The 14,270-nt window shown below is 37.3% G+C and overlaps 1 long non-coding RNA gene across 1 annotated transcript; it reads right to left on the minus strand.

Moving 5' to 3' along the window:
* Positions 1-13,074: 13,074 nt before the first annotated feature.
* Positions 13,075-13,995, minus strand: LOC149163365 (uncharacterized). Its single transcript, XR_016260167.1, has 3 exons — positions 13,648-13,995; positions 13,316-13,550; positions 13,075-13,203 (listed from the first exon to the last, which is right to left on the minus strand). It is a non-coding gene; the product is annotated as an uncharacterized LOC149163365 (long non-coding RNA).
* Between the last annotated feature and the right edge of the window lie 275 nt (positions 13,996-14,270).

The following is a 14,270-nucleotide window of genomic DNA, read 5'->3' on the forward strand; positions in this document are numbered from 1 at the left end:
AGTTACAACAGTTGTGATTTTGGTTGCAACAATTTTTTTTTTCCTACGGGAACCATCAATCTATTTCAATGGTGAATGAAAAATGATCTTTTGAAAAAAAATGCTTTGGCGAAAATGACTTGGATCTTCAAATGGAAATCAATTCCCCATTTCTCCTATTATAAATCGATTAAGTGATGAAAAGTCTTCTTATTGTTTTCTCTGTGTTGATGAACAATAGCGGGAACAATTTTGCAACAAGCTCTTATGATCTAATTTTTTAGATCGTGACACCTAGAAATACTCAGAATCATATGATATAAGATTTCTTAATAGACTCTTGGGTGAAATGTCCTTATTTCATTAACACTGTTTTCAAGAATCACTTTTTCATAAATGGATCTCCTTTATTCTCCTTGGACCTACAAAAAAACGAGCATCTACCTGCAATAAAACATGAAATCATGGAATAAGAGTACGAACTCTCTTAATCCAAGAAATATGCAAAAAATATTAAAAAATAATTACTCGGTAAAACGAATCCAAGGAAAGATGAACAAAGGAAAATTCATTTGTTACCTGCGAGAGAGTAGTGGTCGACATATTGAGCAGCGGTGTTTTAATCATAAATCCTTTTTTGTCGTCCGATTTGAATGATTCCAAAGCCAAATGAAAGCTAATTCAAAGACACATCACCAATAGAAACAATGTTTAGCAATTCCATGGTATGATATGTCAAATTTACTTAGAACAACTTACATAACATAGCCATTTTCCATTTCCCAACTTAGACCAACAATTGATATTTTAAGGATAACATTTTCATCTGATGTCGGATCGAACTGAATCAAATTGGAGATTAAATTATATTCATGTAAATATATCCAATATAAAGAGGTTTTGAATACATGAATATTTGATGGGTCAAATCTGCTAAGGTATGGTCGGAAAAACAGTTTTAAAGGTGTCGATTTACGATAAACAATCAGTGTTTTGGTCATAACTTTCTCATATGATTTCAAAATCAAGTGATTCAAATTGTGTTGTAAACTATATTAATAGGGTAATATACCATAGAAACAGGCTTTCAAAATTTAGTCATTTAGGCATCCAAAACTTTATTGTCCCATCTCTGTTTCTAAGCTACCTACTAGACAACCTGTTAATGTTTTGGTCATAACATTTTCATTTCAAATCAAGTTTGAGTGATTAAAATTGGATTAGAAGGTAGACATAAAGGGATACTTAGGATAGTAATATGCTTTGAAAATATGCCCATTGGGCCCTCAAAACATGACTGTCCCGACTGTGTTTTGGGTGATTTTATCAAGCCCACAAGCTATAAGATATGATAAACAAGCAATTTTTTTTCCGAAATGATGATGAGTGTTTGTAGAAATATGATTTTCAATATAATATGTCTACATACACAAATAAATTCAAATATCTACCACTGATATTAATTTACTCAACATATTACAGCGATCACAACTCTTTTTACATATAAAGAAATTTATTTATTTATGTACTTATTTGTTCTATTTTCTATACTAACCTACTCTACCTTCAAAAATAAAATATACTTATGTATAAGAGTACTTCCAATGGAACAATTTTCGAAATAAGGCCTCAAGTGTCTATATCCCCGAATTTGAGAAATGCATGTCAATAAATACTAAGGGTATGAGAGACCAATTTCCCTGTTAAGGATGGTACCAAAAATTGTTGAACTAGGAAGTGATGTTGCAAGAAAACGATAGAGTGAAACCACTCTTCAATATAGTCTTGATTTCCCATAGTTGTCGTATCGTGAAGTTCTTCGATTGGGTTCCATATGGTGTTGATGCTTTCTTCCTTGACCTCGACCTGCGAGTTTTGGGGGCCTTCCTCTGCCCCTTTTGTTTGTTTTTATGTTCATACAATCTAGAGAAGAAATCATTCAAATGAATCTAAAACTCAGGACTTGGAACAAGGTGAAAAAATCCCTTCCCACGATGAGAGAGTGGCCCCTAAAATCAGTAAGACAAAATAAAAACAAACAAACCAACCATTAAATCTAAGCTCAGGACCTGAAATAGGGTTGAAACTTCCCTTCCCAGGATGACAGAGCGGTTCCTATAATCAATCAAAAATGTAATAAATTGAAACAACCAAAGCAATCTAATGCTCAGGACCTGGAACAGGGCGAAAAATTCTCTTCCTAGTATGAGAGAGTGGTCCTATGATCAATATTGGTCGTACTTTCGTGCCTTTGATAGCCTCCCTAGAAACGACACCAAAATGTTGGTGTTCAGATATGAATTATAGAATTCACCCTTCCCCACATTAATTGTCAATCTGGGGCTCGTCTTTTTATTTCAAGGCTACCATGTAAAGTTTATGCAGGGCACAGTTTTCCTACCTAGCATTGACCACTCAATAAACAATATAACAATGTGTAACAACAAGTAATAACACTAACAACAAATTAGGATTCACAACAACACAAACTTAATGAACCATTACAAAGATAAAGGAATAATCACAACATAAATAAATCTACACACGCCACTAATCCAAAAACACCTAATCAGGAGAGTGGGCCCAACTCTCTGATTAGGGTTGTGGAAAAAAGATCGAAGGCTATATAATACTAATAAGATCAAGATTTCATTAATCAAAAGGAAAATACAGAAGTCTGTTGCTACATTCTGAAAGGAAAACCTTCAATATCTTATCTACTCCCTATATGCATTATCTCCCTTTTCTCTTTGATTTGTGTCTTTTAAATATACAAACAACAAAGGGAAATTTACAATAAACTGATTACAAAATGATTTCCCATACAATTTAGATTAATTACAAAATCTCAATAAGAAAGATTAGATTTGAGATATATTCCCATCATGATTCAGATGGAACAAGTCGAATCTGGTTATTGCAATTGGACAATTTAGAAAACGGCCACAACAGAAAATTTGCGAATATGTCCTTCGAAGAATCTTGCTTTTCTCCCAATCCAGAACAAATTGTGGAAAGCTTCTATTGGGAAACTAATTTGGTATGTTCTACCCAAAAACCTTGTCTCAGATTTTCAATATTCTTCTTCGTTTTCCTGAAACGTCTAATGCAAAACTGTCACTTTTTATTCCATCAAGTTTCTAAGTTGGAATATTTGATTATGAGTTGAAGATCAAATTCGAAATTTGGAAGAGATCTTGGAGGTTAAAATCATGAGTGATGTTATAACAAATTCATCAATAAGCCATCATTGGAAAAATCATGCATAATAATCATCAATTTATTAAAAATAAAGGAGAACAAATATTACTTATCCACAAGAGCATAAATAATTATGAAATGAAATTATATAATAAATTATGTTAAATAATGTGATAAAAAAAATAAAAATAAAAATGGATGAAATAGATGTTAAGAAGTGATAATAATAATGAAAATTAATAGCCCCATAGAAAGTGAGGCATAAAAATGCCTTTATCAGAACAATAAAGGTTTTTTATTCGGGGGAAAGAAAGATCTCAACACGGCGGAGAACGAGAGGAGGAGGTTCATGGTTGGGAGGCAAATTGTTTTTTCCAAGTTTATTCTTCAAACTAAATTGTTGGTTTGAGGTTATTACTACAGTTATTTTGTACCGCTGATTGGTATGTTTAAAGTAAATGGAGTATTTGTGCATCTTATTAGTTATGTTTATTTTGTACAACTGAATGGTATGATTATAGAAATGGAAATATTTGTGCACATTAAATTATTTCTATGACAGTAGATGTAAAAGTTTGAATTTTGCAGAAGAAATATGGAATTTTTCTATGAGGAAAATCCCCCCTGGGATGAACTCCAATTACTCAAATATTTATTTACGTATGACTTGTAATGTAAAATTAATTAATTGTCGTATCAAAATATATATATACTCGGTTACATGTATTCATATGTAGTTGAAATATGGGTAATGTGTGGATGTTCTCTTTGTAAAATTGTCTGTTTTCTGCAACGAAATTATATGACTGTGGTAAAATTAGCTAACAAGTTAGGAATAGTGATACTACAGAGTTTTCCAACAACAAAATGTTGATGTTGAAAACATGGCTACCAAATCACACCTTGTGGTGGACTGATTAGAATATCGGTATGAGTACAGAAGTTAAATTTAACTACATTAAAGCATGGAAGAAAGGAATAGCGAAGCGAATCGGAGAAGCATTTTGAAGGTGAACGCAAGAAAAATCTTGCATGTCGCTTTTCGAATGTAGCTTCGGGGAAAGGAAAGAGGATAATCTACATGCCCAGTAACCTAGGAATGATCCAGGTGGATGTTGGTGGCCACCCACCTATCCCATTTGGACCCCCACAACTGTCTCTTTCAGTTTTTCAATTTCCTAAATTGTAGCACAATTTACTATTTTTAGCAGTTTTTCGGGTCCTGAACTTTTGGAGCCGTTTTGAGGCCCTAAACGATGTTTTTTGGGAAATATGGGGGCAATGGACTAATGTTGCCCTTCCCAAAGTTGTACTTCTCGGATAGATCTTTCTAACGAGCTATTATATGCGTCAAATGGAGATTGTATGCCAAAGTTACAACCCCGGGAAATTGATGTACCAATTTACCCAAACGGGGCCCACAATTTGGCGTTTCATCTTCTAGGGTTAGGTTTTGGGATATGAAGGGTTTTCTATTGTTTCTCAACAATAAATAGGCCTTCGAGCCTCATTGTAACAAGGTTCAGAGGCATGTAGCCGCCACATTTCTTCTCAGAGATAAGCTACCATCGCCCTAGCTGGTTTATTTCCAATTCTGTTTGTAAGCATATTTCAGTATTTTACACTAATGAAATGAAGTATTATTTCCGCTGCATCTCTATGTTTATGGTTATCTCTATAATTTCTTGCATTCCCATTTAAATCTGGATCATTGGTATCAGAGCGGTCTGCTTTTTCTCTATTTTTCTTTGCATGTCCCCAACGAGGTCAGGATATAAGGAGTTAGGGCTTGAACTGGTTGAACATTTGTAAGACCAGCCTCGCAAATCCCGACGGCCTCCCATGGCAGATGAGAAGAAAGATGAGGGGGCAGGAGATCCTATCAAAATCTTGCTCAAAGAAGCCCTCGAGCGACAAAGGAACGCGATGATGGACAACTTTGTCCAGATCCTTCAGCGGCTACCCAGAGGTGACGCATCAGCTTCCAACAGCTACTCTGAAAATGCCACACCGTTTAAGGTACAAGTTAATTTTGAAATCCCCATATTCGAGGGTCAAATAGACACAGATGTCGTAGATAAATGGTTAAATCTGCTAGATGGGTATTTTTCTGTTCATGAATGTAAGATTGTATTTGCTCTTCTCAAAGCAGCCCCCCACGTCAAGGATTGGTGGGAAACCTACTACCAACAGAAGGATGAAAGTACGGGCTCACTATTTTCAGCCGCAACCACTTGGGATTCATTCCGGGATGTCGTCAAGGAGCAGTACTACCCTGTCAAAAGCTATGAGGACAAATACATCAAATGGACCACACTACGGCAAGGACGAGACCAAGATGTGCCAAAGTTCACAAACATTTTTCATACCCTTCGCACACAGTTGGGTATCAAGGACTTTAAGCTGCATTTTGTACTGAAATACTGCGGCTGCTTACACAGATACATCCAGGAAGAGATGGAGGTCCTGAACATCTCCTCGCTCGGCACGGCGTACTGATACACTGTCAAAATCAAGCAAAAGTTCAAACAGAAGAAGCAAGACTTTGAATCTACAAATCCGAAACCCAAAGGACAAAGCCAAGGTGGGGTGACCCAAGACAACCCATCAAAGCCGCAAGAAAAGAACAACACCACGAAGTTGAAGAAGGACACAGGAAAGTGGTGTGAGTTCCACAAGAGTCCCACTCATAACACAAGTGAGTGTCGGACCAAGCAGTCGCTGGTGGCCAAGTTGAAGGCTTCTAAATCAGATGCATGATCCAACCCTGAGCTAGAACCCGACAAGGGGAATGGCAGAGGGAAGCAGATCATTGATGCGGAGCCCAGAACCACTATTTCCACTTCCAAGATCCAGAAGAATGAACCTGAAGATCCAGAGGAGGGGGAGTGTCTTTTCCACTCATAGATGTGGGTGAAGGGTTCGCCGCTGCAATTCATTGTCGACAACGGCAGCCAAAAGAACTTTATTTCAGTAGAGGTTGTGAAGCAGTTGGGTCTACCGACTACACCACACCCGCAGCTGTACAGTATCTAGTGGCTTCATGAAGGATGAGATCTCAAAGTTCTCCAGCAGTACCACCTTCCCTACAGCATCAAGCCCTTCACAGATAAGGTATTGTGTGATGTTACACCTCTGGATGTTTGTGATGTGTTATTAGGCCAGCCATACTTGAGGAGGCGACATGTTGTGTATGAGTCAAGGCCTCACGCTATCATCATTTCTTTGGGTGATTGATTATACAGGATACCGGAGGTAGCCCTACATACCGCCACCTCTTTGATCACTACTAAGAAAGGCAGCAAGCTCATCTCCTAGACTAGGAAATTCATCTGTCTAGTTCGCTCCCAAAGTAAGGGGAAGATCGTTGCCACATCCATGACCCCCGCAAAGGGTTCCTCCATGCAGCAGCAGCAGCAAAGGAATACGATCATGACAAAACACAGGAACAACTTCTCCTCACCCACAGGGGTACCACACAAGCTTCAGGTGGGCAACAAAGTCTGGTTTCATATGTAGAAAGAACGCCTTACAAGAGCCCATCAAAAGCTCCGACCACGCCAACATGGTCCTTACACCATTACTAAGGCTGTGGGAAATAATGCTTTGGAGCATAGCATTCCTCCATTTCTTCACCTGCACCAAATATTCAATGTGTACTGCCCTCGACCATGCTTTCCACCATTACTGGATACATCTGAGATTGCAGAACAGCTCACCAGGGACCAACTTTAGCGGATGGAGGAACTCAACGCAATGGGGACCATTGCTTCCTAAGGGGAAGGAATGATCTAGGTGGATGTTGGTGACCACCCACCTATCCCATTTTGACCCCCACAACTGTCTCTTTCAGTTTTTCAGTTTCCTAAATTGTAGCACAGTTTACTATTTTTAGCGGTTTTTCGGGTCCTGAACTTCCAAAGTCGTTTTGAGGCCCTAAACGACATTTTTTGGGAAATATGGGGGCAACATGGGTCCATGGACCGATGTTGCCCTTCCCAAAATTTTATTGCTGAGATAGATCTTTCTAACGAGCTATTATACGCGTCAAACAGAGATCGTATGCCAAAGTTATGACCCTTGGAAATTGATGTACCAATTTACCCAAATGGGGCACAAATTGGCATTCCATCTTCTAGGGTAAGGTTTTGGGATGTGAAGGGTTTTCCATTGTTTCTCAACAATAAATAGGCCTTCGAGCCTCATTGTAACACGGTTCAGGGGCATGTAGCCACCACATCTCTTCTCAGAGATAAGCTACCATCGCCCTAGCTGGTTTATTTCCAATTCTGTTTGTAAACATATTTCAGTATTTTACACTAATGAAATGAAGTATTATTTCCGCTACATCTCTATGTTTATGGTTATCTCTGTAATTTGTTGTGTTCCTGTTTAAATCCGGATCAAGGAAGCCATACCAAAATGTATCTATAAAAAGAGTTATCAAATCAAGATGTAAGATGTATGCAAAGTACAATGCATGTAGTTTATTTTTGAAACTATGGACTCAATCAAATTACCATAATGTATCCTTTTCAATATATTATGATCTTACACATAAATCGAATGAGATTGGGTAGAAAACAATACTATTAATATGTGCTACATATTTCACATATACTGTTAACAGAAAGAGGTAAATTTTACACAGTAAATCTTTAAGGAAGCAATAAATGATTTTTCTCTAAACACAGAATTATCAATTTATTTAATCATTCTAGCTCAAGTAGTAGCAAAATCAAATCAGGTATGTCTGTACTAAATTCACAATCATGGGAAATGTAAACTATTTAACCTCTAGAAGGTCATATGCGAAGATTAGAAAGTTCACATGATATTCGCAAAATTTCTTAGCATTTCAAACACAAATTTCCTTGAAGTGGTGATAGAGAAAAATATAGGAATAAAGGCCAAGAAGTGGGATAGGCCTTGAGTAAAGAAGTATAAAACAAAATGGTGATTGTTATCCTCTACAATTTCCTAGGCTGAGGAGGAAATTGAAAAAGGTAACCTCGAACCACTTTCAGTTTAGTAGCTAGCCCTACTAAACCAGAGAGAGATCTCTCAAAGGATTTGTCAATGAATAACTGAAAAAAATACATTTTAGGCTAGATATACAAGTCTTCTAGAGTATTTGAGAATTTAAGGTATTTTAATTTGCTGGAGTAGGGATTAGAGCAGGTAAATTAGGTCAATGCTTCAAGTTTGCAATGAAAAGTATAAATAAGAGCTAGATATCAGTGTGTTATAGTGAACTTAAGGTTTTGCCAATGTAGTATAGGTCTGAGAGTTTAAGAGAACATAATGAGCATGTATCAGCATGAATTCATTAGTCATAAAAGAAGAAACACAAGCATGATTTTCCACATAAACAAGCTTAAATTTAATAATCATGCCTATATGACTGCAAGGAAAACCATAAGAAGAACATAAATCATAAAAATAGATATGATTTCATCAATTAGAAACTGATCTGAAAGGAAACTAACACCATAGACTCACTGAACAAGTATTCTTGAAATATAGCTGCAATTGCTCCTTGATTAGCTGTAAGAAAACATAAGATACAAGCCTTTCCACAAAAGTCCAACCCTTCTCACTAAATGAGAAAACATACATATAGACTCAAAACAACCATTTCCCCACCTTCAGGGGTCGAATCCTTAGGTGTTGGAACAGTTAGCAAGAATCTCTCAACAAACCAGAGGAAGTAAGAAGGTCAAACACAAACTCCTCTTTTAGACTTCAAATTGAGTTTTGCTACCTTTATGAGGCTTTAATTAAACACTAAAACAACCTATCATGTCTATTAACTCCATAATTACATAAATTACATCATCAAACAAAATATGGTGAAATTTGAAGTGAAAAAGTTAGCTACATGGATAAACATAGTGCAATTCTGCTATAAGCGTAGCACCAACTTCCAGGGAGTTTTTGGAGGTCTTCTAGAGGTAAAACTTGAAAAATAAGAGAACAATCAACTGGAATTTTTGGTCTAGTTTCCAAATCAACTCGTATTTTTATAAATGGAGCACAAGAAGGCCTTCAAAAATCCATTCTCCTGAGGTTACTCTATAAGCGCAATGCATGTTCCAAAATAGTGGCAGAAAGTGTGTTTTTCACCCCTTTTTTGACCTTTTCCCTTCACCAGTTTTTTGACCCGCTTCCAAAAGAAGATTTATGAAATCCTTAGGGAAAAATCTATCCAAGAATATAAATTTTTCATGATTTTGAGCTCTGAGATTAAAGCGTAGTACAAAGGCGCGCACTTATAGAATTTTCTTTTAAAACAATAAAAAATGACCAAAATTTTGAAAATGAAAAACTTTTCTCCAAATTTCATCAAAATTGCTGAGTGGTGGTAAAATAGAATTTTTTATGCCATGAGTGAGGCCTCAACAAGTAAATCAAGCCTATCCTTGCCCTTTTGACCAATTAGGTTTTCCTTGAGTTTGTTCTTCAAATGCTTGATCCTCACTTGAGATACTTTGTTTCTGGTATAGGAGTGTATAGTCATATGCTACTGCAAGTTGTTGTTCCTGTTTGACTTCTTGAGGAGCTACTCCAGGTGTCCATTTACCTTATCAAGCGAATAAACCCTATCATCATTTATGTTTCTAGTGATTAGGCCATCTACCATAATCTGCTCTTTTGGTGGAGAAATCTCTCTTTGTAGCTCAAGGGATCTTTTAGCTGCTCTAGTCCTAGGTCTACCTGATGCAATTTGCTTTCCTTTACCCTTGGACACTTCCATTTCAACCACTACTTTACCCTTTGTATCCTCTTTCCTTGAAATTGTTGTTTGTTTGTCTTGAATCATCTGGTTCACCTTTAGTTGCATATTCTCTTGTTGCAGGCATGCTACTAGAGCATTTGCCTCAAATCAATTTTCCTTCCAACCTCTTGATTTCAGCCTCCTTAGCCCTAATGATCTGATTTTTAATTATGCCCTCTTTTTCTTTCTCCATAGCTGACACATGTGTATCCAGATGAGAGGACTCTTCACGCTGTGAGGAAACTGTCTCTTTACCTATTGTAGGCTTGGCCCCTTCAACCATCTCTTGAGCAAACACAAGCATATCACCTCTAGAATAGGTCTAAGACCCTTCTGCCCTATCTTTCCTCTTAGTTGATCTACTTGAAGAAGCAATCTCTTGTTGCATGGGTGAGCTTGTAGGTATTGTTTTATCGTTAGACCTAGTTGAAGAAGATGGAGGAAAAAATGAACTAGCAAAATGGTCCCAAGACATATTTGCTTGTGCTAGTTGATGACAAACAAGAACTTTCACTAGGCCATGATGAAACAAACTAGAGTAGTGATTCTCCCCTTGCTTTTGTACCTTCTCTGCCATTTTAACCAAAGTTTTGTACAAGTAATAAGATAAGTTGATTTGCTATACAACGGTGAAATGCATCAGAAGTTTCATGTGGTACTTATAAATCCTTGAAAACCTGCCTTCACATGTGAAATACCTCATGATCATTTTCATGATAGGGGTGTACTTACCCAACAAATGTCTGAATGGAAAAATATAAGTTGGAGCTACCTTGTACTGTGTTTTTAGGTACATTTTGTAATTTTGAAGATCAATGTCTTCTATTTTGAACCAGATCTCTCCAGTGTCAGGAATCCCTGTAGCTACGGAGATAAGTTGACTTGAAACAATGATTTGAAACCCTGTTATGGTCACTTTGTCCTTTTTAAGCTTAGTGGCCAAAGCACTAGTCAATTTCATGATATTTCAATTCTTCAACCCTTTGACAAAATGTAAGGCAGACAACATCTTCAAAAGATTTCATGATAAAGGGAGAAGATAAGACCTCATGGGTTGATGTAGGTTCATGTCTAATGACATGTCCTCCTCTATGCTTCTTCTGCTCTGAGGTTTTAGACTCCATCTTAGCACTTAGCTCTTAGGATAGAAAATTAGGGTTTTGACTGTGTGAAAATAGGGGATTTTCAAGAGCTGTGAGGGAGTTTGGGGAAAATGAGGGGGATAGGGATGTGAGAAAATTATGAGAAAATTTTGGGAAGTATTGGGGGAGTTTAGGAAGCTAGGGAAACTGGAATTACCGAATTTGGGTGAGTGGAAGGCTTCCAAAACAAGAAAACACAATCCTATAGTGAAAAAGAGTGCAATTTGTCTAGGGTTTGGGTAGAAATGATGAATTTTGGGAGTGGGTTTGATAGGAGGTGTTTGGGAAAGTGTATTTAGGATAGATAATGGTGTGGAAGCATATAGGTATGAGTTTTAGCAGCAAATTTGACAAGAGAAAGGTGAAAACTTTGCTAACTGCTTTCAAAACCCTATGAAGTAGAGATGCGATCAATGAGTATAGATAATGGAAATAAAAGGAGTTTGAACCCTAGGATAAAACACCAACCTGTTTCAGTTGTAGAATAATGTCACCATGACGGAGCAAGAAGCTGCAGAGGGCTAACACTTTTGGAGAAACGATGGAGCTGCAACCTGGTTATGCGTAGCAGAGGCAAGGTCATTTGCAGAGCACAATTTCCAGAAATTAGTTTTTTGGATGCAAGTAACCCTTCTTTGCATGGCATAATTACCTTGGTGGAATGCTATGGAGTGTTGGATGCAACAATGGGCAAGTGAGGAATGAAAGGGAGTGAGTGGTTAGCTCTTATAAATGGAAAAATCGATTTTCCCTTTGTACAATAATAGTGGACCCACCAAACAATAATAGTGGACCCACCAAACAATTTACACTTGGGCCTGACACTTTATTTTTTATGAATTTATAATGATATTCATTTGAGAGAATGAAATAAAAACATAACTTTCAAACCTCAGTTACCAAACTAATTTCCACTATTCCTCCTAACATGAATTTAAATGGTAAAAAGACCAATTCTCCAAACATGAATTTAAATGGTAAAAAGACCAATTCTCCAGAATTACACCTAATGACCTAGTGGTGACCTAATGATGATTTATTGATGACTTATTTGGTGGATTATGAATAAAAATGAGTATGGGACTCTACTAATGATGATATGTTTGAACAAGATAGTGTCTTTGACCATAAGACTAAAAGGAATAGTGGACACTGACCTTCCTAACCGGTGATCAAATTTTTATTGAAAAAACTTTTTGAAACTAAAAATTTGACCAGAAACCCTAAAAATATAACTATGTAAAAACACACATTTGATCGCTAGTGACACGATGAAAAGACTGACACTAACAGTGATAACAAAATTATTTGGGATGAACGTGGACCACTTGTGGAAATCATTCATCATGAGCCCAACATATACATTAAATTCGTAATACTGTAATAAGAAAAGAGAATTCTGGTAAAGTTTTCCTTGAATACAAGGATCATCTCATTAACACTAAACACAATAAATTATTGAGTTTATTGACATGAAATTCTCTCAGCAATGAGAAGGAAAAACCCAAACAGTTTATAGAAGATTGTATCAGCATAGAAAATAAGAAGTTTAGATACAGTAGCACAGTGACAATTAGAGTGTGGGTTAGATGTTTCAAATAGTAGAGATATAGGAACAAAGATAAATATGTCCGGTGAATCATATGAACAATTTATAAATTCATAAATTAAGCAGTGTGTTGTATAACAATGTTTCAAGGGAAGCAAAAGTAACCCCCTGTCAAGATACTACCAAACCTGCAGAACTGTAATTACTAAATGGATACCTGCTAAATTAGAAGACACATAAAGACAAGGGGAGCCTTAAGTTTTGCAGGCAGAGAAAAAACCAAATGGGGTCGGGATTGTATCCCCTCAGGAACGTAGTAACACATCAAGAACCTAGTAACACATCGTGACAAATCCTGTATCAACAACAAAGAAAATTTAAACCATTCAACCTTGAATGAGTTCATCAAATATAATAAAATCGGATTGAGGCGCCAAGAGGAGAGGGGTTACAACCATAGAACACACTTGGAAAAAGATGATTGCGAGCTTAGCACATAAGTAGCAAGGACTAGCTGTACACATGAAGGATAGGAGGTTCAAAGGTACCTGTCCCTGTCCAAATTTAGAGATAGAGGAATAAATTAATAAAACCAACTTTCAATAAGAATCCTTAGAAAATACCATTTTAACTGTAGAAATAAATTCATGGCAAGACTCCCCATACCTGCACCAGGGTGCATGACGGAAGTGGGTTGGAGATCAACGGAACTGGGTATTCTAGATAATGAGAAAAAGGGTTAATGAGGTAAGAAAGTTGGGTACTAGTATAGAGAATCACTGCTAAAGCTTCGTTTTGACCCAGAAACACACATACCATGAGTTCCTAAGAGAGGATCGTAGCCGCGTAAAAACCTCCTGAAAGCCCTTCCTGCACCTTCAAAGAAAATGTGCCCAGATCCCTGCACATTCATAACACAGTTAGCCTTGCAGGGATGATATATATGCAGGAATATAAAAAAAACAAAAACAAAATATGACATTTTAGGCAAGGGCTACTTGAACTCGATAAGAGGCACTTGTTGTGCTACGTTGATGCCTCTTGCAGACTTCAACCTAGTAGGGAGTAGCATGGCTCGTCAACAAACATGTTCACTCATCCATTTTCCCGGAAAAAAAATGCCATGAGCGTCCATAAACTCTGTGGTGGACGTGGGAAACCATAGCAAATAAAGCATGTGGCAACAATGGCAACGTTTAATGCACAGAAAGTCTGTGGTATGGCATAAACCATCGAGAGAAAGCTTTCATACTCCTGCAATAGAGTGCCTAACGGAATGTGGGCATAGCCAACATGGGGTGAGGTTAGGGTTCGAATGTGAGGAGACGCACCGTAGATCTGTTAAACTGAATCAGAACTGTTGAAGTCCCATTCTCCTAGCGAGGACAAGAGCCATTTGACTAAGTGCAGTGGCATGCAGAATATGGTACGTGGAGCATGCTGGAGGCAAGAGGTGAGGAAGAGGGTACAAGTGTCACCTGAAGTAGCGTTCAGATAGGACTTCGTGAGTATCAACATCTGAGAGGCAGTAAATGGCCATCAATGAAGGCATTAAGACTTAATCCTTTGAGCCATCGTATGAGTTAAATCACCATGACAGCTAGCCAGAAACACAAGATGT

Source organism: Pinus tabuliformis, chromosome 5_1 (assembly GCF_031772625.1).
Source record: "Pinus tabuliformis cultivar Carrire ecotype Pingquan chromosome 5_1, CPIR1, whole genome shotgun sequence".
In the NCBI taxonomy this organism is placed as follows: Eukaryota; Viridiplantae; Streptophyta; class Pinopsida; order Pinales; family Pinaceae; genus Pinus; species Pinus tabuliformis.